We start from the raw sequence: 23,362 nt of genomic DNA on the forward strand, positions 1-23,362 counted from the left end.
AGGTTTAACGAAATCGGAGGTAATAGCTCATATCCACCTTCAGTGACTGCACTAACTCTTCTTTAAATATTAAGATATTATGTCAATTGGCTATTTATTGTGGTATTCAAATGACCCTTTAAGTGAATGCATTCATGCATGAATGATATATCTTGGTCGTCTTTATTTTGTAACAGATTTTCAGCTTCTTTTATAATTTCTTCATTGCTTAATTGTGGCAAATCTGTTAATAACACGAAAACGTTGATAAATAAGTCGATAAGATTCCAGACGTCTATTTAGGTCTCTTATCAGAGTGTCCATTATAATATAGAATGTGTGGATTTTCATCTCATCGCTAGCTAAAAAGTTTAGTTCATCATCGGCCCCCTCGTCAAATTGAATTTTACTTTTTCTCTTTCTTATTTCTTTATATGTTTTATTTGGGCACAATTTTTTGGCTTCCTTGCGGTAAAGTAATTTGAAAGAGCTTCATACTCTTTAGTGACAGAACCCAGATCCATAATTTTTATATACAAATCTTTTTGAAGTTATACTTCTTTACGGGCGTAATGACGGTGAAATTTTATATGGTAAAACCTAGCGACCGGGCGCATGCGCATTATAACTTTGTTCTGATTGGATGTTCAAATGACATGACAAAAATTTTTCAATATGGCAGCTGTGGCACAGCTGTGGGACTGTGGTTTGGTTATAATGTATGCTTGTTGCGTTTTAAAATTTGTAGGAAGAGAAACAACAAACAAAAAGTTAGTTAATGGTTATACTGCCTTTTTAAATAGTTTTCATATTATATTTTTGGACTTAATTACATAGAAGAGATGATTGTTGCAGGCCAATGTGAAAGCTCATCAAACTGTGACAAGTATGAGTGCCGCAGATCTCGCTTATTCAAAGCTAAAGAATCTTTCACTGGTAAGTGTTTTATAAATAGTTGATCAAATTTTGTTATGATATTTGAACATAGCCACTTTGCACGACGCAAGTGATTGCGAAATTTATTAGTCGTTATACGGGCTCCGATACCTACCTCGAACCTACCAAAATACATAAGTAGTATGTAATACTTTTATTTAAATAATTTGATTACCATCAAAATTTCTATCAATATTCACCTAATATATTGTTTTCTTACTCTATGTTTTGTTGTATTTTTTCAAGTCTAAATCATTTCAATTCAAAATCAAAATAATTTGATTTACATAAGTTAAAAATGTCAAAAGGTTAATCTGTTTAGTTAGACGATCTTCGCACATAATGACCAGCTGTCTCTGTGGCGAAGTTTTAATGCGAGTGAATCCCAATACAACGCAAATACCAGCCGTGTGGTAAGTTGGTTCGAATCCCAATAGAAACTTTTATTTTTTTATTTTTTTTTATACATTTTATGATTGTAAGTATATTTACTATATAATTTTATTTTCAGAAAATACGTATTTAGTTAAAAAATTTTCCGACAATTAATGTTCAGAAATCATTTGTGGCATTTTTAATGTGTTTGTGTGTGTTTTATTTTTTTATTATTTTAATTTTTGGCACTGTTTTAATAAAAATGTTTGAGAAGTAGTAAGTATAAATTAATTTAATATTTAAATAAAATATAAATAAAAAGTATATTAATTTCGTTTATAATCACATAATCATATAATAGAAGTATAACTTCTTACGTGCGTACAAAGTAAACACACATTCTTTTTTGTACAGTATTTTTGCCGCCCTCTCATAATGTGCCGCCCAAGGCAACTGCCTATATTGCCTAATGGATAAAGCAGCCCTGAATTGGTTCGAGGATTTGATCCAATCTGTTTATTTAATTGAGTGTTTTATGTGACGGTGTTTATTATTTATGGTAAAAATGGATCTCAAGTTTGAGTAAGTATATTTTTACTATTGTTTGTTTGTTATTATATTTTGTTTATAGGGTTTTCAATTGAGCATAAATTAATGTCTATTCTTATTGATAATATAAATTTTTAGAAATTTTATCCTGGTTTTGTAAAAAATACCTTTAATTTTTGGTAACGCTAGGAACATATGGGAGCAAAAATCGGAACTTTTAGAATTGTAATGTATTTTTTATTCCAGAAAAGGGTTTTCTCTTCAAGAAGCGCTGGAAATGATTGATGCTATTAGACTTTGATGCTATACATAGGTACTGAATCCCTAGAATTGAATGTGCTTACAGACGAGGAGTCTGGTGATAAGGAATATAATGATTTTAACAGGCTGTCCGAGAGAATTTTTAGAGCACCGGTTGAACTTGGTTTACAAAATAGTGAAAGAGATTCCGAAAATATGATGAAATTGACGAGGCTCAGCCTTCCAGATCATCAAAAAAAGCTAAAAAACTAGTGAAAGAATAGTTGAAGTTGATCTTATGCACCAGAATATAGCTAGATAACAAGTAGAAATTTGCTCTAAAATAATGGAGGTGGTGTCTATTTACATTGATGCTGGACATAACTGGACATAATGGATCCTCTGATCCTATGCCACAACTAGAATTTCGAAGGTATCTAGTAACATCGTATCTTACGAAATATGGTACCAAACCAAAAGATGCAGGCAGGCCATCTTCGTCCAAAGTAGTCGTAGATATAAGATATGATAAGATTGATCATCTCCTGACCTATATTCCTGATAAGAAAAGGAGACGTTTTGCAGATGAATGCTGTAGTTCATATGTGAGTACCATGAGTTGCAAGTGCAATGTGGGAGTGTGCATCAAGTGCAACATAGATTTTAATCTACAATAACTTGGTTATGATTTTTCATTTATCTAGTTTTGTATTTTGTTTGTTATATTGAAATTTATAATCGGAAATATTTTAAATATTCTTGCTCCTATATCTTCCTAAAATAAATCCTCAAATAAATTAAAATTCATAATCTTAAGGGTTAAGGATGTTACCAGGAAGTAGTTCCACAAAAAGTTTTTAGATTTAACTATTATTTATTATTTATAATAAATTATGCATCTGGACTTTTCATCTTTTTTTTGAGAGATTCGCTACAGCGTCGTAAAAGTTGATTATAAAATTATTTTTATGATTCTGCTTATATACACAGTTTGGATTCTTTTCTATTTAGAGGTGTTCAGGTAGCCCCACTGAAAACGTCTAGAGAGATAAACAACTGTCTGGGGATGCAAATTGCCTCTGAATCGAAAGGAAACAAACTGTCTTTCACTTAAATGATGTACTTTTTTAAGTATCAAGTTTCTTTTCTTCATAACTGAAATAAAAGAAAACATCAAGCCACAAAAGCTCCCAGCTATGATTAATCACTACTGACTTACTGAAGTATTAAAAGCCTACTTCATAAATCTATTTTGAAACTTACTAATCTTATTAACGCTGCCTTTATATGCATATGGCCATATTATGGAAAATAACGGAAGTTATTCAGATACAAGAAAAATTAGAGCAGGAGTTTCGCAAGGTAACATGTTACGCCCGGCCCTTCATTTGCTATACTTGTATGACTACTAGGTCAGGGTAATAAGACAAAAATATACCCTGTTCGTGACACTTCAGCAGCCAGGGTACTGAAGCGTTTTTTAGACAGGTAATACCCATAGGAACATATTGTAACTATTTCCTGCGTAGGATCTGGCGGCCATTTTTATTTATAAACAATTAACTGTCAAAAAATGGCATTTTCCCTTTTTTTCAAATCAACCAAAAATAGTGAAACTTACGATTATTTTAGTATAAATATCTTTAGATTATAGAAAAAGCTTTAAAATGACGTATTACAAAGTTTGATATACTCATTTATTGTTAATATAATTGCGAAAAATGGTCGGAATTACAAAAAAATATTTTCGCAATAACTGTTGTAAAAATTAGTGCACAGCTTTGAAATTTTTGTCAAATGAGGGTTCTTTGGTGATTAATATGTGATAAAAATTTCAAAGCGATTCATTCAATTGTTTAAATTTTATTCAAATTGTTTATCATGAGCATGAGCTACGTTTTCAACCTGGTTTAAAAAAGTGAATAAAAAATGCATTTATTAGTAATAAATAATTATGCAAAAGTATCGTCAATTTTTCATTATAAACTTTTTGAATAACTTTTTCCAAAAAAATTAACTTTTTTACCCTGATTTAAGTGCACAACTACCAAGTAATGGTATTTATATCAAAACTGATAAAAAATTGTAATAAATATATATAATTTCTTATATAACAAAATAAAAAGTTTATAAGGATAGGTTTACGATACTTTTGCATAATTATTTATTACTAATAAATGCATTTTTTTATTCACTTTTTTTAAACCAAGTTGAAAATATATCTCATGCTCTTTCATTTGCCACCTGTGGAACTGTTCTAACGTCATTTTTTTCTGACTAATGTTATTGCAAAAAAAATGCTCTCTGGGATAAACAATTTGAATAAAATTTAAACAATCGAATGGACCGCTTTAAAATTTTTATGACATACTAAGCACCAAAGAACCCTTATTTGACAAAAATTTCAAAACTGTACACTAATTTTTACAACGAAATTTTTATTGCGAAAATAATTTTTTTGCATTTCCGATCTTTTTTCGCGATTATATTAGCAATAAATGAGTACCTTTTTCAGATTTGTTATGTCACCCTTTTTGTGTAATAAAACAATGCTGACACAATGCTGTGACATAACAGATCTGAAAAACTACCGTCCTATCATTTTGCTATCACACATATATAAACTTTTCACAAAAATTATCAAAAAAGACTGGAGGCTAAGTTAGACTTCTATCAACCTAGAGAACAAGCTGGATTTAGATCTGGATATAGCACTAACGACCACTTACTGGTAATAAAAAACCTAATAGAGAAGTTTGCGGAATACAACAAACCATTGGCACTGATATTCGTGGACTACGAGAAAGCATTCGATACCACAAGCCAGCGGAAAATGTTAAAAGCATTAACAGAATGCCGAATAGACCATCGCTACATTAACATGATCAAATATATCTACCAAACGGCAACGGCTAGCGTAAGACTGTCTGAACAACAAACAAATACATTCTGTATACAGCGAGGAGTACGGCAGGGAGACACCATCTCACCAAAGCTGTTCAAAACCCTTTTAGAACACACATTTAAGAAGACAGATCTAAACGAATATGGTATCAATATAAATGGAGAGAAGCTCAGTCATTTGAGATTCGCAGATGACATCGTCCTTATAGCCGATCGTATGGATGATGCAATAATAATGTTGAACAAATTATATTACGCTTCCTTAGAGGTCGGACTAAAGATTAACATCAACAAGACGCAAATAATGACTAATCTGGTGCTAAATCGTAATATTGTTGTTGATGGAATGGATATTGAGCAGACTGCATCTTATAAGTACTTGGGACATGAAATTCGGTTGGGACGAGATAACCAGACGTGCGAACTCCCACGTCGCATAGGATTAGCCTGGGCAGCGTTTGGTAAACTTAACTATGTATTTAAATCGGACTTGCCCATATGCCTCAAAAGGAAAATCTTTGACCAATGTGTGTTGCCTGTACTCACTTATGGAGCCGAAACATTAACACTAACAAAAAAGGTAGTGAACAAGATTCGCGTAACTCAGAGGGCTATGGAGCGCCAGATGTTGGGTGTCTCCCTGAGAGACCGAATCCCAAACGAAGAAATACGCCGTAGAACAAAAACAGTAGACGCTGTCCAAAAAATCGCGTCGCTTAAGTGGAATTGGGCAGGACACGTCGCCAGATTGCCAGACAACCGATGGACAAAACGTATTGTCGAGTGGAGGCCGCGAGAAGAAGCACTAGGGAGCAGAGAACGCCCACTAACCAGATGAGCCGATGATTTGAAACATGTTATCGGTAACTGGATGCAAGCCGCACAAAATAAAGATGAATGGAAAGAGCTGAGGGAGACCTATGTCCAGCAGTGGACGCGTACGGATTGATGATGATGATGATGATGATGAAATGAGTACCTATATCAAACTTTGTAATACGTCATTTTAAAGCTTTTTCCATAATCTCGAAGATATTTGTACTAAAAAAACCATAAGTTTCCCTGTTTTCCATTGATTTGAAAAAAAAACTGAAACTGCCATTTTTTGACACTTATTTGTTTATAAATAGAAGTCGCCGCCAGATCCTACGCAGGAAATAGTTACAATTTGCTCTTATATGTATTACCAGTCGAAAAAACGCTTCAGTACCCTGGCTGTTCAAGTGTCATGGGAAAAACCTTATTACCCTGGACTATACCTATATTAGAACATAACCCCATTGCCAATAAGGAACTTGCACATAAAAAATTTTTGCATAAAATTGTTAATTTATTTTTAAAAATGTTATATTTAAAATATTACGTCTTAACAATGAATAGTGTCCGTACAACCACTGATCGAAGTTCCGCGCCCAAAATTTCCGTTTCAAACAACTTCAAAAGCTCTAGCTGGGGTCTGACGTCACCAACCAGTGCATTCTCGTTCGCCCGTTCGGTGAGCTATTGCATTGATGCATTTTGCCATTGATAGTAGTTGTGCGTGTCGAATAACTGTCTTGCTTGCTCGGTGTTTATCTTTTTGTATTTAGTGTATGTATTTACGATATTCAAAACTCGATTTTAGAGGAGGTAAGGGAATCTTTAAAACCACCTACAATGTTAGCAAAAAATGACTGGATGAACCAAGAAATTCTAGACCTGATGGAAGTTCGACGAAAATACAAAAATAGAAATATTATCAAATTTAATACCGTGGAATAAACAAACTCATAAAAAGAAAAATTATACAGGCCAAAGAATCCTGGCTCGAGAATTCATGTAAAGAAATAGAAGACCTCCAAAAAAAGCATGACAGTTTCAAACTCCACAAGAAACTTAAATATACCTCCGGAATTAGAAAACAGAAAAATGCTCACGTACTTAAAACCGCAGACGGAAAAATTTGTGATCACGAACAACAGTGCAAAGAATGGGAGAGACACATTAGTGACCTTTTTGACGATGCTTCTCGAGAAAATGCTTCAAATACTACCTGTGACAACCAATTAGACAGAGATCCCAGTATACTGAAGTCAGAAGTCATAAAGCAATACAACAAGCCAAAAACAATAAAACACCTGGACCAGATCAAATCCCTGTTGAGCTACTTAAAGTTTTAGATGAGGAAAACATTACCTACTTGACTACTTTCTTTAACAAAATTTACAACGAAGGAGAAATACCAGATGATTGGTTGGAGTCACTGTTTATAACATTACCAAAGAAAAGCAGGTCCACCAAATGCAGCGATTTTAGACTAATCAGTTTGATGAGTCACACACTTAAGATACTTTTACGTATTATACAAAACCGAGTATTCCTTCTATCTGTGCGAAACTAGAATGGGTAATAAGCAATTTGAATTTAGAAATAGTCTAGGAACTAGAGAAGCACTATTTTGTTTGCGCGTTCTATTACAAAAAAGTTGTGAATTCCGAAAGAACGTTTATGTTTGTTTCATCGACTTCGAGAAGGCATTCGACAGAGTACAACATGATACACTTTTCGATTGCCTGCAGGCAGCAGGACTTGACCACTACGATATAAGACTGCTGAAATACTTATATTACAATAAAGAAGTAGCCTCTATCCAAATTCGAGACAGTGGTACTGAAAAACTGCCGATGAAACGTGGAGTACGACAAGGTTATGTTTTATCACCCACCCTTTTTAATCTGTACTCTGAAGAAATCTTTAGGGAGGCTTTGGATGACAGACAAAAGGGGGTAAGGCTAGGCGGAGAAGTAATCAACAATATTAGCTACGCTGACGATACAGCCATTCTTGCTGAAAATTTACAAGATCTTCAGACACTACTAAATCTAGTCAGTGAAGCAAGTTATCGGAGAGGCCTTAAAATCAACATTTCAAAAACAAAGTGGATGGCAGTTGGAAAGATTAATATAGATCAAGGTCAGCTTTCTCTTGATGGAGAGGAGTTAGAACGGGTAAATCATTTCAAGTAACTTGGCAGCTGGTTAAATGTAAATTGTGACTCTGATGAAGAGATAATAACTAGGATCGAAATATCACGGAAGGCTTTTATGACCTGGAAACCAGTTTTATGCAAGAGAAACCTGTCGATGAATATTCTAAAGAAGGTCCTGAAATGTTATGTGTGGTCTATCCTATTGTATGGTTGTGAGACATGGACGTTAAAAACCACAATGCTAAACAAAATAGAAGTATTCGAATTGCGGTGCTATCGACGAATCCTAAAGATATCGTGGATTTCGCACACTTCCAATGAAGATGTTCTTCCTTCAAATGCTGAATTCAGAACGTCTGCTCATAAGCATCATAAAGAGGAGAAAAACAGAATACTTCGGCCATATAATTATAGCACCTAAATACCATCTGCTTCGCCTTATAATACCAGGAAAAGTGGAGGGAAAGAGATGGATTCTTCTTGATGTCCCTATCCGTGACGAATGTTGGCGATCATCATGGCAATCTTCACTTTATCTGCAGCAACGCGGAAAAGCTGCACAGATGTTGTGTTGAACCAGGTTCTGAGGTTCTTTAACCAGGATGTTCTTCTTCTTCCTGGACCTCGCTTTCCAAATATTTTTCCTTGCAGGATGGCTTGTAGGAGGGCATATCCGGATTTATTTCGCATAATGTGTCCAAAGTATTCCAACTTTCGAGATTTGATGGTGGTTAGTACTTCTCAGTTCTTCCCCATTCTTTTAAGAACCTCCTCATTTGTGACCCGATCAGTCCATGGGATTTTAAGAATTCTCCGATATAGCCACATCTCAAATGCTTCCAATTTTCGGCACATATCCTCGTTCAAGGTCCATGATTTAACACCATAAAAAAGGACAGAGAAGACGTAACATCTCAGCATTCTTACTTTTATACCAAGAGAAAGGTTGTGGCTCTTGAAAAACGCCCCCATACGGTTGAAGACTGATCTAGCTTTTCCGATGCGCGCTCTTATTTCTTGGTTATTGGTCCATTCTTCATTTATTATGGTGCCGAGGTAGTTGTAGTGCCTCACTCTTGGTGTAGTTGTAGAGATGGATTAGTCGAAAGAAACTTTCATGGCTGCGTAATATTAGACAATGTTGTGGCTGCGCAGTAGAAGAATTATTTCGCGCAGCAGCTGATAGAGAGAGATTTCAGGAAATTGTGAACATGATGACGGCCAACGTCTGAATACAGACACGGCACCTAAAGAAGAAGAAGAAGAAGAAGTATGTATTTAGTGAATAATATATTTTGTCAAAATGGAAATAGTCCAGAAAGCCACTGCGCATCCGCTAGGAAAAATATTCTGATTCAAATTTTTTGCACAATCTTACTCAAAAAGGACACCTTTTAACAAATTTGCATGTTACCAGGACCAAAAAGTGGTCAAAAATTTTTTAAACGTTTTTTTTGTTTTTTCCTAAAATTATTTTTTTTGCATGGAAAAAAGTTTTTTTAGGTTTTCTGGATCATTCCAAACAGAAAAGGTCTTTAGTGACTTTTCTCTAAAAATAATAGTTTTTGACATATTAGCGAATAAAACTTGAAAAATTGCGAAATCGGCCATTTTTAACCCTCAAAAACTATGTGAAAAACTGAAAATTTGAATGTTGCCAAGGTAGGTAGATATTCTTTAAACATCGATTGATGAAATCCCGAAGAGTTTTTTGCAATACAATATTCAAAACTCCTTTGTTTTTTAATTGCTAATCAATCGTGCGCGACACTATTTTCCACCGACAGTATGGTGCAAATGAAAGGAATAAATTCGTTATTTCGTAAACCGGCAACTTTAAGGAAAAATCCCGAAACATGTCGATTTTTATTCTTAAGTTATGATACTGTGGCATATATGGTATACTAGTGACGTCATCCATCTGGACGTGATTACGTAATTGATGATTTTTTTTTAAATAAGAATAGGGCTCATTTGAAAGGTTCTTCAATTCTCTATTCAGTAATATAAACATTTACATAATTATTTATACAGGGTGTCCAAAAATTTTTTATTAAATGTAATTATTTGACAAAAAGAGAAGTAGAAGGACACCCTGCATAAATAATTTTGTAAATGTTTACAATACTGAATAGAGAATTGAAGAACCTTTCAAATGAGCTACCACACGACTCCTATTCTTATTTAAAAAAATCATCGATTACGTCATTACACCCAGACGGATGACGTCACCAGTATACCATATATGCCACAATATCATAACTTAAAAATAAAAATCGACCTGTTTCGGGATTTTTCCTTAAAGTGGCCGGTTTACGAAATAACGAATTTATTCCATTCATTTGCACCATACTGTCGTCGGTGGCAAATAGTGTCGTGCACGCTTGATTATCAATTAAAAAACAAAGGAGTTTTGAATATTGTATTGCAAAAAACTCTTCGGGATTTCATCAATCGATGTTTAAAGAATATCTACCTACCTTGGCAACATTCAAATTTTCAGTTTTTCACATAGTTTTTGAGGATTAAAAATGGCCGATTTCGCAATTTTTCAATTTTTAATCGCTTATATGTCAAAAACTATCATTTTTAGAGAAAAGTCACTAAAGACCTTTTCTGTTTGGAATGATCCAAAAAACCATGCAAAAAAGATAATTTTAAGAAAAAAACAAAAAAAAACGTTTAAAGAATTTTTGACCACCTCATGGTCCTGGCAACATGCAAATTTGTTAAAAGGAGTCTTTTTGAGTAAGACTGTGCAAAAAATCCGAATCAGAATATTTTTCCTAGCGGTTGCGCAGTGGCTTTCTGGACTAAAAACAAACCTGCGCAATATAAGTACCGTATAGTGACGGAATGCCAAAGCACAAATGTCAGAACATCCAACAAATATTTTTTTACTCTACCAGTAGAACCAAAACGTCGACTGAAATGTCTAATGTCTAAAGGCATACAGGTGAGATAAAAAGGATATTTCACAAAGTAGCAAAGGTTTCTATGTCTGTGAGGATCCTTTCGATGTGAGTATTTATCTAATTAAGTACCTAATAAATAAGCCATTTTCTATTTCAAGAAAAAATATTAGGTAGTTGTCGTTTCATGAAATGTGCCTACTTAAACTTATTTATTTATTGCAGTTGGAACAAGACATGGATAAATATACAGTGAGCACGTAAAGGTTGGAATAAATTCATTTTCTCGAGAATGGACGGTTTTGGAAAAAAATCCCGAAACAGGTCAATTTTATTTTTAAATTACGACTTTTTGGCAGATATATCATACTAGTGACGTCACCCATTTAGGCGTGATGACGCCATCGATGATTTTTTTAAATGAGAATAGGGGTCGTGTCATAGCTCATTTGAAAGGTAATTTAATTCTCTATTCAGTAATATAAACATTAACATAATTATTTATACAGGGTGTCGAAAAAAAAAATTTTGAATTAAATTTATTGACAAAAAGAAGAATATGTGTAATTTATTTAATTCAAAATACATTTTACTCCTCTCAGAGAACTCAAAAATGTTTATTTGAATAAAATATTGCTTTTCGCTTAAATTAAATGCTCAAATTGTCAAGAGGCAGGTGGGTGGCTTCTTTAATATTGAATTTGCAAAAAACAATATTTTTTATTTGACAAATAAACATTTTTGCATGTTTTCTGATAGCAGTAAAATGTATTTTTAATTAAATAAATTACACATTTTCTTCTTTTTATGTCAATAAATTTAATTCAAAAAAAAATTTTTTTTCGACACCCTGTATAAATAATTATGTTAATGTTTATATTACTAAATAGAGAATTAAATTACCTTTCAAATGAGCTATGACACGACCCCTATTCTCATTTAAAAAAATCATCGATGACGTCATCACGCCTAAATGGGTGACGTCACTAGTATGATATAGCTGCCAAAAAGTCGTAATTTACAACTAAAAATCGACCTATTTCGGGATTTTTTCCAAAATTCTCCAAAATTCTCGAGAAAATGAATTTATTCCAACCTTTACGTGCTCACTGTATAAATTCAAGATTATGGGTGGTCCCAAAATTATTAAGTCAGGTGTTGTCCCGCACATATTTGATTGTTAATCAGACATAAAACGAACTTTTTCTTAGCCCGTGAGGGAAGCAGCCCATAAAAGGGTTCAACGAGAGCTTCTTTAAGATGTCGTTTCTACATCTAAATCTGTTCTAGAGGACAATGATGATAAGAGACAGTGTGATCCTAGTTTCACAAACTTAGTTCCACCAGGACCTGAATTAAACCAACCAGCTTTACCTCAAAAACGGAATAATGCATCAACACAGACTCGCATCAAAATCAGAAGTAAATGTATTCAGTGTAAATTTCAAAGGAGTGTTATAGTCGGCTTGTCGCCATTCAAAATACATAATAAGGATGCAGGAACTTCACCTATAAACGACTTGCAAACATTATTTAAAGTTACCTACAAAAAGTGAATCAGGACGTTCTGTATTTGAAGATAATAGTGAATATGGTGGTAGTGATGACTATTGGTACAATGAAAGTGATTCTTTATCTTGTGATGAAGATGCGAAAGAAGAGGAAGTAAAACAATTTAAAATGTCTGTAAAGTGTACGTGTACAGTGATGAAGTTACAATACAGACCTATACTAAATTTAGAATCAAGATGCAGTAGAAATAAACAAACCAAGACACGTTAAATGCTACTAGGAGCACTACCGAATAATATTTTACAATGTTATGTATATGTTATAGTCAAAGCATGAATTTCAGGCACTCCTAGGTTTGACTAGGCAATCCTCAGGTCTGACTGACGATCTTAGTCAAAGCACGAAATAAAGTTACAGTTTCGGCCTTTGACTAGTCAAACCTAGGAGAGATTAAGTTCGTCAGGCAAAGGTCGAAATTTAATTTTATGAAATCGGGGTTTGACTAGTCAAACCCCGATCAGCTATTAAAATGTAATTTGTTAGATTATGTTAAATAAAACGTCATTTTTTAATTTTAATATTTATTATTTTTATATTGTCGTAATTAAAATTACAAAAATAGTGTTTATTCTCACATGTTGAGGCATTATGACATTTACAGCCGGTTTCCGAAAGGATGATCATCTCAAAAATTATGTAATCGATGGTTAATCGTTGATCAAATGCATTTTGAGTTTCAATAACACCAGTTAAACGGGAGTTCAATAACAGTCGATCATATGATTTAACAAACGATTAATCGTTAGTTAACAGCCGATCATAAGTGTTTTGAGTTTCCGAAAGGCTGATTAACCAATTTCGCATGTCACACGGCGACCAAAAGGAACTGTCACCTAATTTGAGGTTATTGGTTGATTAAAGGGCTGTTAATGTTTATAAATAGTTGTTTTTAGTTATTAAATAGAGTTTTTTAGTTATTATATGGGTTAAATAGTTATTAAATAAAGGGTATTTTAGTGTTTAATTAAAATTATTAGTTATTTAGTTATAATTTAATTTTTAAAATTAAATATAATATAGTGTAATTATGCAGTGAGCAGGTAAAGGTTGGAATAAATTCATTTTTTCATGAATGGGCAATTTTGGAAATAAATCCCGAAACAGGTCAATTTTTATTTTTAAATTACGACTTTTTGGCATATATGTCATACTAGTGACGTCACCCATCTGGGCGTAATGACGTCATCCATGATTTTTTTAAACGAGAATAGGGGCCTTGTGATAGCTCATTTGAAAGGTAATTCAATTATCTATTCAGTAATATAAACAATAACATAATTCTTTATAGAGGCTGTCCAAAAAAAATTTTAATTAAATTTATTAACATAAAAAGAAGAATGTGTGTAATTTATTTAATTCAAAATACATTTTACTGCTATCAGAATACAGGAAAAAATGTTTATTTGACAAATAAATATTGTTTTTTGCTTAAATTCAATATTAAAGCAGGTACCCACCTACCTCTTGACACTTTGACATTTAATTTAAGCGAAAAGCAAAGAATATTTTTCAAATAAACATTTCTTTCTGTTTTCTAAGAGCAGTAAAGTGTACTTTGAATTAAATAAATGACATACATTCTTCTTTTTATGTCAATAAATTTAATCAAAAAAATTTTTTTGGGCAGTCTGTATAAGTAATTATGTTAATGTTTATATTACTGATTAGAGAATTCAATTACCTTTCAAATGAGCGACCACACGACCCCTATTCTAATTTAGAAAAATCATCGATGACGTAATCACGCCCAGATGGGTGACGTCACTAGTATGATAATAATGCCAAAAAGTCGTAATTTAAAAATAAAAATTGACCTGTTTCGGGATTTTTTCCCAAAATCGTCCATTCTCGAGAAAATGAATTTATTCCAACCTTTACATGCTCACTGTATATTGGGCTGCACACTGCACACACATGTAGATGGTGCTACAGGGGAGCATTAGTTTAGCTCTACTTCAACATATTGTGTTAGTGTGAAAATAAAAAAATAATGTTTAATTTTAAATATTTAATTTAGAATTACTACTTACCTTTTGTTAAATAATTAAATAAAATAAGGACTCACTACATGGCAAGTAAGCAGATGCACCATCTGCAACTGTTGTATAAAGATTAGATTTGGTTGCCAATTAAATCCAACATTGGGATATGCAATATGATATCTGCTTGATATCACATACAATAGATGACATGAAGAACGTGATAAGGAAGCTGGAAGGAAAGGCAGATGAGGTTGATCTTAAAATCATCACTAATAAGATAGTAGAGATGAGAATAGGAATAAATGAGCATGGTAAACGATACATCAATCAAGAAGAAATAAAACAGGTTAAAGAATTCTGCTACCTTGATAGTATAATAGTACAAAAGTTGGAGTCCAGGCAAACATTAAACATAGAATAGGAAAAAGAACAACAGACAACAGACCTTTGAAATCCTCTCATATCATATCTCAACATAAATTAGCCAAAACACATTTAATAGTATCATCAAATCAATACTACTACATACACTGTGTCCGTAAAGTATGGAACAAATTCTTTTTTAGCTAAACAGAGCATTTTAAGAAATAATCCTGAAACACGTCGATTTTTGATTTTAATTTACCGTATTTTAAAACAATATTCTAATATACAGGGTGAATTACTTTCGAGTAATGACGTCACCGTCATTTTTTTTAAATGGAACACCCCCATTTTGTCTCAATTTTCGGATTACTCTAGCTGAGCTGATTCCAAAAATGTATCACATGTTGATTCAAATTGGTACAGGGTGGACAAAAATACAATAGATTTGTGTGTGTTCATACAGTAACGCGTTAGTTAAATTAACAATATTTTCAAAAATACTTATTTTATTTTTGATATTTTAATTTTAATTAATTTTTGATATTGTTTAGTTGAATATTTTAATTTAATATCAAAAATTAATTAAACTTTAATAATATGAGCATACACAAAACTATTGTATTTTTGTCCACCCTGTACCAATTTGAATCAATATGTGATACATTTTTGGAATCAGCTCAGCTAGAGTAATCCGAAAATTGAGACAAAATGGGGGTGTTCCATTTAAAAAAAAAATGATGGTGATGTCATTACTCGAAAGTAATTCACCGTGTATATCAGAATATTATTTTAAAACACCGTAAATTAAAATCAAAAATCGACGTGTTTCAGGATTATTTCTAAAAATGCTCTGTTTAGCTAAAAAAGAATTTGTTCCATACTTTACGGACACAGTGTATATGGGAATATGGGAGTGAGACATGAACAATATCAGAAGGAAATGCAAGGAAAAGTTTTTGTAAATAGATTCCCACAAAATATTCTGAAGATGTATTGGCCCAACACCATAACAAATGAAGAATTGTGGAATGCATTAAGACAAAGAAGCAGAGGACGAAGCTAGTAGGTAATAACTCATTCTAACAGGTGGGTAAATAAACTTTGAAAAATACATTTTTTATTAATTTTATTATTTAAAGAAATTACAATTTTTATTTAAAATTACTTTAGTAGGGACATACCTAACCACTATTACCTAATAATTTATTGAGTTCGAATTTTTTTATTTGAAGCTCTACTTCTAAAATTTCTCTTTTTCTTGTTGAAAAAAATACTATCTTACTTCTTTTCTCTAGTCTTGCTGTTTCAATTTTTTTTTGTAAAAGATACATTAAGGGTTTCGCTCCCTACATCTTTTAATTTTTTATTTTTTGAACGAGCCTGAGACATCTTGGCTGTCTTCTTGGGCAGGACAGCAGTTGTCGTGGGTGTACTGAGCAGCACAGTGGAAGTAGAGGGTACATTGGACGTCTGCTATGTGTCTTCCAATTGTAGGTAATCTACTTCCACTTGACTATCTTGTGCAACTATAAAAATAAAAAAAATTCAATTGTTTTAGATGTACCAGATAGTTTTTTCTTTATAAAAAATCTTTCTCGAATTAGGTAGGTAGTTACTTTTATTTATCTACTTTAGCTATCTTAATAGCTAAGTTAATAATCTACCTTAATTTATAATTGGAATAAATAATTATAATAATTAATTCATATTAATAATATTTATAGATATTAATTCTCATATTTTGAGTTTGCTTAAATTTGGTTTACAAAAGATCTTTTTTTGTTTAATGATGTCTATAGATAGGCCTATGTCTGGCTATGGGTAACCCTTGTTATCAGATTTATTATTGATCAACATAGAAATAATATCTTTAACAATCAAACTTTAAACAATAATACCTTTCAAAAAATCTTAAATTGGCTTAGAACTGTAGGATGCAATATCCATTTTAGATGGAAATCTTTCAGATGCCAAAAACATTCTAGATTCACTCAAAAACTTACATCCTGATGTACATACTTTGGAAACAATGGACAAACTTAAGTTTATCTTTAGAAAACCGGCTATACCATACCTCCCTCTTCTAATCATCCTTTTTAACAGAAGGTGGCTTCTTTCTATTGCTACATCCATAGAATACATAATAGCATTATCCGATAATAGTTTTAAATAGTTAAACTAATGGTCACTCTACTACATTTGTGAATAACGTGCTGAACAAAAAAATGTTCTAATTCAGAAGTTTTGTACAGATCAAGACCATATACAGGTTATTGTTCAGATAATATTGGAAATATTGATCAGGCTTTATATATAAATAAATTTAAAATTAGTTACCTTTATTTAAATAAATTAATAAAATAAGGACTCACCAGATGTGAAGAAACCAGATGCACTGTCACAACTGTTGGGTAAAGGTTGGATTTGATTGCCATGCCAATCAAACTCAACATTTGTGCCCCTACATCTGTGCAAGTATGTCTTTCTGAAAACAATTCATTAGTTCATTACTGATTAAGAAATGAATGGGTTAAAATCAAAGTGGTGTAAGTCATATTCTTGAAATGATGTAAGCCCTATTTTATAATCTTGATATTATATACATAGACCTCTTCAGAGAAAAAGTGGTGTGTAAGTTTTTACTGTAAATACTTACACCACTTTTCCTGATGAAAAAATGTCTGTTTATCAAAGTTATAAAGCAAAACTTCCATCATTTCACAAATATGAGTTACACCTCTTTGGCGGTAACACCCTCAAATACTAAACTTCTATTGTCTCAACACTAGGTTAGTTCCAATCATGAAATTAGTTTCATTCGATTATATTTTTATAAAAATATTCCACTCAGAAATAGTGTAATTCGACTGACCTGGTGTTAAGAGCTTTAAATTTAAGTATACCTACTTTGTCCGCAGTTTGGTCTCTCTTCAAATGGTCCAAAACCTTCTGCTCATTATATTTTTGAATCTGCAATGTAATTAATCCATATAGCTCTAAATCAACCGAAAGTTTTATACACTTACATTTTCCTCTTCTACTTTTCAGTGTTCAGCTACTTGGGAGTTCTGGGAAATTCAGCGCTGGCATTAAATTCCAGTGCTATTTTTTCCCAGGTTTCATTGTTTTGGTTGGTGGACATAGCATTGGTACATTATTTGTTTTCAATTATAATATGGTTGTATCTGAAAACAAAAATACAATTAGAAATTTGTTCTATAAGTTAGACAGTTTCGTACTTACTTTCCAATTACATATTTCCAACAGCAAACATTTCTCTCTCTCAGTATAATTTATGCGTTGAGGATTTCCGTTGGTATTGCTCATTTTTAATATATTTTTTAATTTTATAAATTATGTAACTATGGACTATGGATTGAAATTTTTTGGTTATAAAATGAAATTTTGAAGGATGACAGCCGATTGTGACAGTATCGATACCAAATCGTATGTCAGATAATCGATTTTCTACGATCATATAATTTTAAGATGATCGACGTTTGAGAAACTGGTCACTGGTTAACAGTTGATCAAATCTAACAGCTCGATTAGATGATCGAAGATTTGAATAACGTTTCGGAAACCGGCTGAGTTGCACAATACGTTAGACCTTTTAAACTTTTGAAGAGCCTTTCTTATTGCTGTAGCATTTTATAAAGCCTTGTCCTACAAATTTAGAACCTTTTGTACTAATTTCTCTTAGAGACATCTTAACGTCTGGAACATCTTCGAAATTAAGAAAATTCTCTTTGCGTTCTCTTATTTGATTTCTTGAAAAAATAATGTTTATTGTTCCGTATTTCGTACCAACTCTATATAAACCGTCAAAATTGTTTTATCTTGTGTGATACTCAAAATATTTCTAGCATCTCCTTTGGCTCTATCAAAACTGGGGATAGGTATTGTTACAGCTATTCCGATCGAAATTGGAGAATTTTTTTTCATTTAATTGTTTCATAGTCTTAGCCTGGGCATGAAGACCTTCAATCGCCTTTCCTATATTTATTTTAATCTTTTCTGTCTGTGTAACAATACCTATACCCAGCTTTGATATAGCCAAAGGAGATGCTCCAAATATTTTGGGTACCATAAAAGCTAAAACAATTGATGGTTTATATAGAGTTGGTACGAAATACGGAACAATAAACATTATTTTTTCAAGAAATCAAATAAGAGAACGCAAAGAGAATTTTCTTAATTTCGAAGATGTTCCAGACGTTAAGATGTCTCTAAGAGAAATTAGTACAAAAGGTTCTAAATTTGTAGGACAAGGCTTTATAAAATGCTACTGCAATAAGAAATGCTCTTCAAAATTATGTAAGTGTAAAAGGTCTAACGTATTGTGCAACTCTAAATGTCATAATGTCTCAATATGTGAGAATAAACACTATTTATTTTATTTTAATTAAGAAAATATAAAAATAATAAACATTAAAACTAAAAAATGACGTTTTATTAAACCTAATCTAACAAATTACGACATTTTAATAGCAGATCGGGGTTTGACCAGTCCAACCCCGATTTCATAAAACTAAATTTCGACCTTTGCCTGACCAACTTAGTCTCTCCTAGGTTTGACTAGTCAAAGGCCGAAACTGCAATTTATTTCGGGCTTTGACTAAGATCGTCAGTCAGACCTGAGGATTGTCTAGTCAAACCTAGGAGTGCCTGAAATTCGGGCTTTGACTATATATACATTGTAAATCCCTAATAATGATTTCCAAAGTTTATACATTGTAAATTATGATTCTGTAGTGCTCCTAGTAGCATTTAACGTGTCTTGGATTGTTCATTTCTACTGCATCTTGATTGTAAATTTAGTGTAGATATATCTACATTCCAATTAATGGAATAATATTGTAAAACACAAACAATGCATCTATTTTTAAACGCTTTTATTTATGGTAGGGGAGCAAAGTATGCTAAATGTGCAGTCACTCGAGCGTTATGGGGGCCTATTTGGGTTGTGGAGAGTAGGTCCTAAAATCAAAAAAAGTTAAGTAAAGTTTTCCATTTTAGTGGGCGCTTGTCATCTTTTAATTTAATTTTTCATTTCCAACAATCGTTTTTTCCGATTATAACGCCATCTATCCATAATTCGAAAAAATGTTTTGAAAAAAAGTTACTTATTTTTACGTAAGGAATCCAAATCTGCAATAAAAAATGGGGGCTCCTATTTAAGATTTTAAAGTAGCCTCCACCCCACCTCCGTGGGGGGTCGTGTTTGGTGCCATTTGATAGATTTTTCAAAAATATTGAAAAAGCGTATTTTATTTAATATTGATCTGATGTTCATTTCGCTAAATATCGCGGGATTCGTATTTAAAATATTAAATTTACCCCCCACCCCTCTCCGTAGGAAGTCATGTTTAGTATCATTCGATATATTTTTAAAAAATATTGAGCACTTATTTTTTAGTTTTTCGATCTGTCATTCGTTTCGCAAAATATTCGCTTTTTCCTTGTGAAACTTTGGGACTCCCCCATTTCCTTACGCCTGGCTCAAATCGTCAGATTTTTGTAATATACACTCTTTTGCATGTACTAACTTACCTTATCTTAATCTGACCATTTCGAGTTTTTTTTAAAGATAGATTTTTTTTCGGGATCCCCTTAACGAACTCCCCTGTGTTAAGAGCAAATATATGGTAGAGGTACATCTGCAGGGTACCAGGTTTCTCCCCATATGATAATCTGACGCGCTCGAGTAACTGCAAAAATCCCCTCTTGGGCTCCCCTACGATTAGTTCAATCGTTTGCGTCAAATCTTTAGACGTTAATTTGACTGCCTTTTCTTCAATGGAAATGAATGAAATTTTGCAGACATATGGATTCGCGGGAACAATACACGAATAGTAGATCAAATTTTTTTTGTGTTTATGAATTGTTTAAATAAAAAAAACGATTTTAATGGAAAATGATTAAATTATCTTGTTTTTTACAATGTAGAAACTTGAAACTTTTACATATTGTAGCTAATTATATGAAGTATACATAGTTTCACTTTTTACGTTACTTGTTTACGTTATGCTTCATATATAAATAATAAAGTTTCAAATTTATGCAGTTTCTGTCCGATTTCTATCCAGTTTTCAGCGAAAAAAAGTTATGGCACCGCAGAGGGACGAATGCTGCCCTTAGTATTGTCGTGGGCTTCGACTGTCCATAAAAGGCAAGGTTCGACTGTTGACTACGCTGCCCTTTCGTGAACTTGGGCTCAAAAGTGTTTGCGTAAGGACAGGCTTAAAAGCCTGCATTGAGCCTGCAAAACTTACGTTTCATTGAGCCGAGTGCGATCATTAAGGTACGTATCCATACAAGGATGAACCCGCTCGGTGTAGCTGCTCAAATGGATACAGCATGCGCTCCCTTACATATAAACCGCAAACCGGTTGAAACGAAGAGTGTACGCGCCAAGCGGCGATCACCGACGTATCCACTAAGTGGAGCTACTACACCGAGCGAGGTTTACCTTTGTATGAATACGTACCTTTAGACGACTTGCGCATCGAAGAACTGCATTGCGAGAAATTAACAGCGTCTACACCGTGCAATAGTAAAGTATTACAAGAGATGGGAATACTGCGAAAACTGTAATAGTCGTAAATAAAGATTTTGATTTAAGAAATGTATGAAGAAATTACAGAAAACGTACAATGCATGTATCAAAAGTTAAAATAAATGCAAAAAAGGTATCTGTCATATACCTACATCCTTTTTTTTTTAAACAAGACGATATATTTTAATGTTTGAAAAGTGTAAGACCAAAAAGCAAAAAATAAAACAATATGAAAAAAATTTTTTTAAGAAACGCTTTTATTTAGCTATGAGTGACTAAAAGTTAAAATATAAACAAATCAACTAAAAAGCAAAAAATAAAAAAAATAAAAAAAAGAAAAGCGTGGGGCGTGTCTTCATCGAATAAACGGTTTTCTCCCCACGCTTTTCTGTAACGAATGTGTTAGATTTTTTTAATTTTTTGCTTTTTAGTTGATTTTTTTATATTTTAACTTTTAGTCACTCATAACTAAATAAAAGCGTTTCTTCAAAAAAATTTCATATTGATTTAATAACTCTTAAAAAGAACAGGACACATATTTATGCCTCTTGGAGATGATTTCCGCATAAGCGAAAGCAATGCTTCGAGAATATTTGCAAAATTTATTCCATTAATTAGTAAATATAAAGAATACAAATAATATCTGGTAATTTCCAACCAAATGCGATTAAAATGTTTTATACAATGCCCGTAATATTCGAATCGCGTTTAACCGGGCTCGACTCGTAGCCAGGTTGTGGTCCGTGACGTCAGACCAATAGAAGGACGTTCAAGCGCGTCCTAAGAAATTTGAATTTTTCAATACCTCGTAATAAGCGTATGGGTTAAGAATATTTGTTTTTTTTACATGCAAGCGTTTTAAGATCATGTTACCTTATGTTTTTAATAGTATTTTAATATTTAAAAATTTATGCAAGTTACCTATTGTCACCTTTGCAAACTACTGTTTTAGGGGTTGATAAAAGTATCGAGGGAAAACAAAGAGACAAAAGGTAGAGCATATTCACAGATGATACAATTTTGGAAAAAACAGAAAAATTGACAGATGTAGGTAGAAGGTAAATTATTCATCATCATCAACAACCCGTACGCGTCCACTGCTGGACATAGGTCTCCCTCAGCTCTTTCCATCTTTCTCTGTTTTGTGCGGCTTGCATCCAGTTGCCGACAATACGTTTCAGATCGTCCGCCCATCTGGTTGGTGGTCGTCCTCTGCTCCGTAGTGCTTCTTCTCGTGGCCTCCACTCGACAATACGTTTTGTCCATCGGTTGTCTGACAATCTGGCGACGTGTCCTGCCCAATTCCACTTAAGCGACGCGATTCTTTCGACGGCGTCCGCTGTTTTTGTTCTACGACGTATTTCTTCGTTTGGGATTCGGTCCCTCAGGGAGACACCCAACATCTGGCGCTCCATAGCCCTTTGAGTTATGCGAATCTTGTTCACTACCTTTTTTTGTGAGTGTTAATGTTTCCGCTCCATAAGTGAGTACAGGCAATACACACTGGTCAAAGATTTTCCTTTTCAGGCATATGGGTAAGTCCGATTTAAATGCATAGCTTAGTTTACCAAACGCTGCCCAGGCTAATCCTATGCGACGTGGGAGCTCGCACGTCTGGTTATCTCTTCCCAATCGAATTTCATGTCCCAAGTACTTATAAGATGCAGTCTGCTCAATATTCATTCCATCAAGAACAATATTACGATTTAGCACCAGATTAGTCATTATTTGCGTCTTGTTGATGTTAATCTTTAGTCCGACCTCTAAGGAAGCGTGATATAACTTGTTCAACATTATTATTGCATCATCCACACGATCGGCTATAAGGACGATGTCATCTGCGAATCTCAAATGACTGAGCTTCTCTCCATTTATGTTGATACCATATTCGTTCAGATCTGCCTTCTTAAAACTGTGTTCCAAAAGGGTTGTGAACAGCTTTGGTGAGATGGTGTCTCCTTGCCGTACTCCTCGCTGTATACAGAATTTATTTGTTTGTTGATCAGATAGTCTTACGCTA

The 23,362-nt window shown here is 33.1% G+C and overlaps 1 protein-coding gene and 1 long non-coding RNA gene across 2 annotated transcripts in view; both read right to left on the reverse strand.

The window, feature by feature from the left end:
- LOC126890479 (juvenile hormone esterase-like) overlaps positions 1–23,362 on the reverse strand; it is a 149,140-nt gene that overhangs the window by 108,289 nt on the left and 17,489 nt on the right. The window lies entirely within an intron of this gene.
- On the reverse strand, positions 15,893–18,136 carry LOC126890480 (uncharacterized). Its single transcript, XR_007700334.1, has 5 exons — positions 18,027–18,136; positions 17,810–17,968; positions 17,691–17,753; positions 17,156–17,268; positions 15,893–16,309 (listed from the first exon to the last, which is right to left on the reverse strand). It is a non-coding gene; the product is annotated as an uncharacterized LOC126890480 (long non-coding RNA).

Source organism: Diabrotica virgifera, chromosome 8 (assembly GCF_917563875.1).
Source record: "Diabrotica virgifera virgifera chromosome 8, PGI_DIABVI_V3a".
Taxonomy (NCBI): Eukaryota; Metazoa; Arthropoda; class Insecta; order Coleoptera; family Chrysomelidae; genus Diabrotica; species Diabrotica virgifera.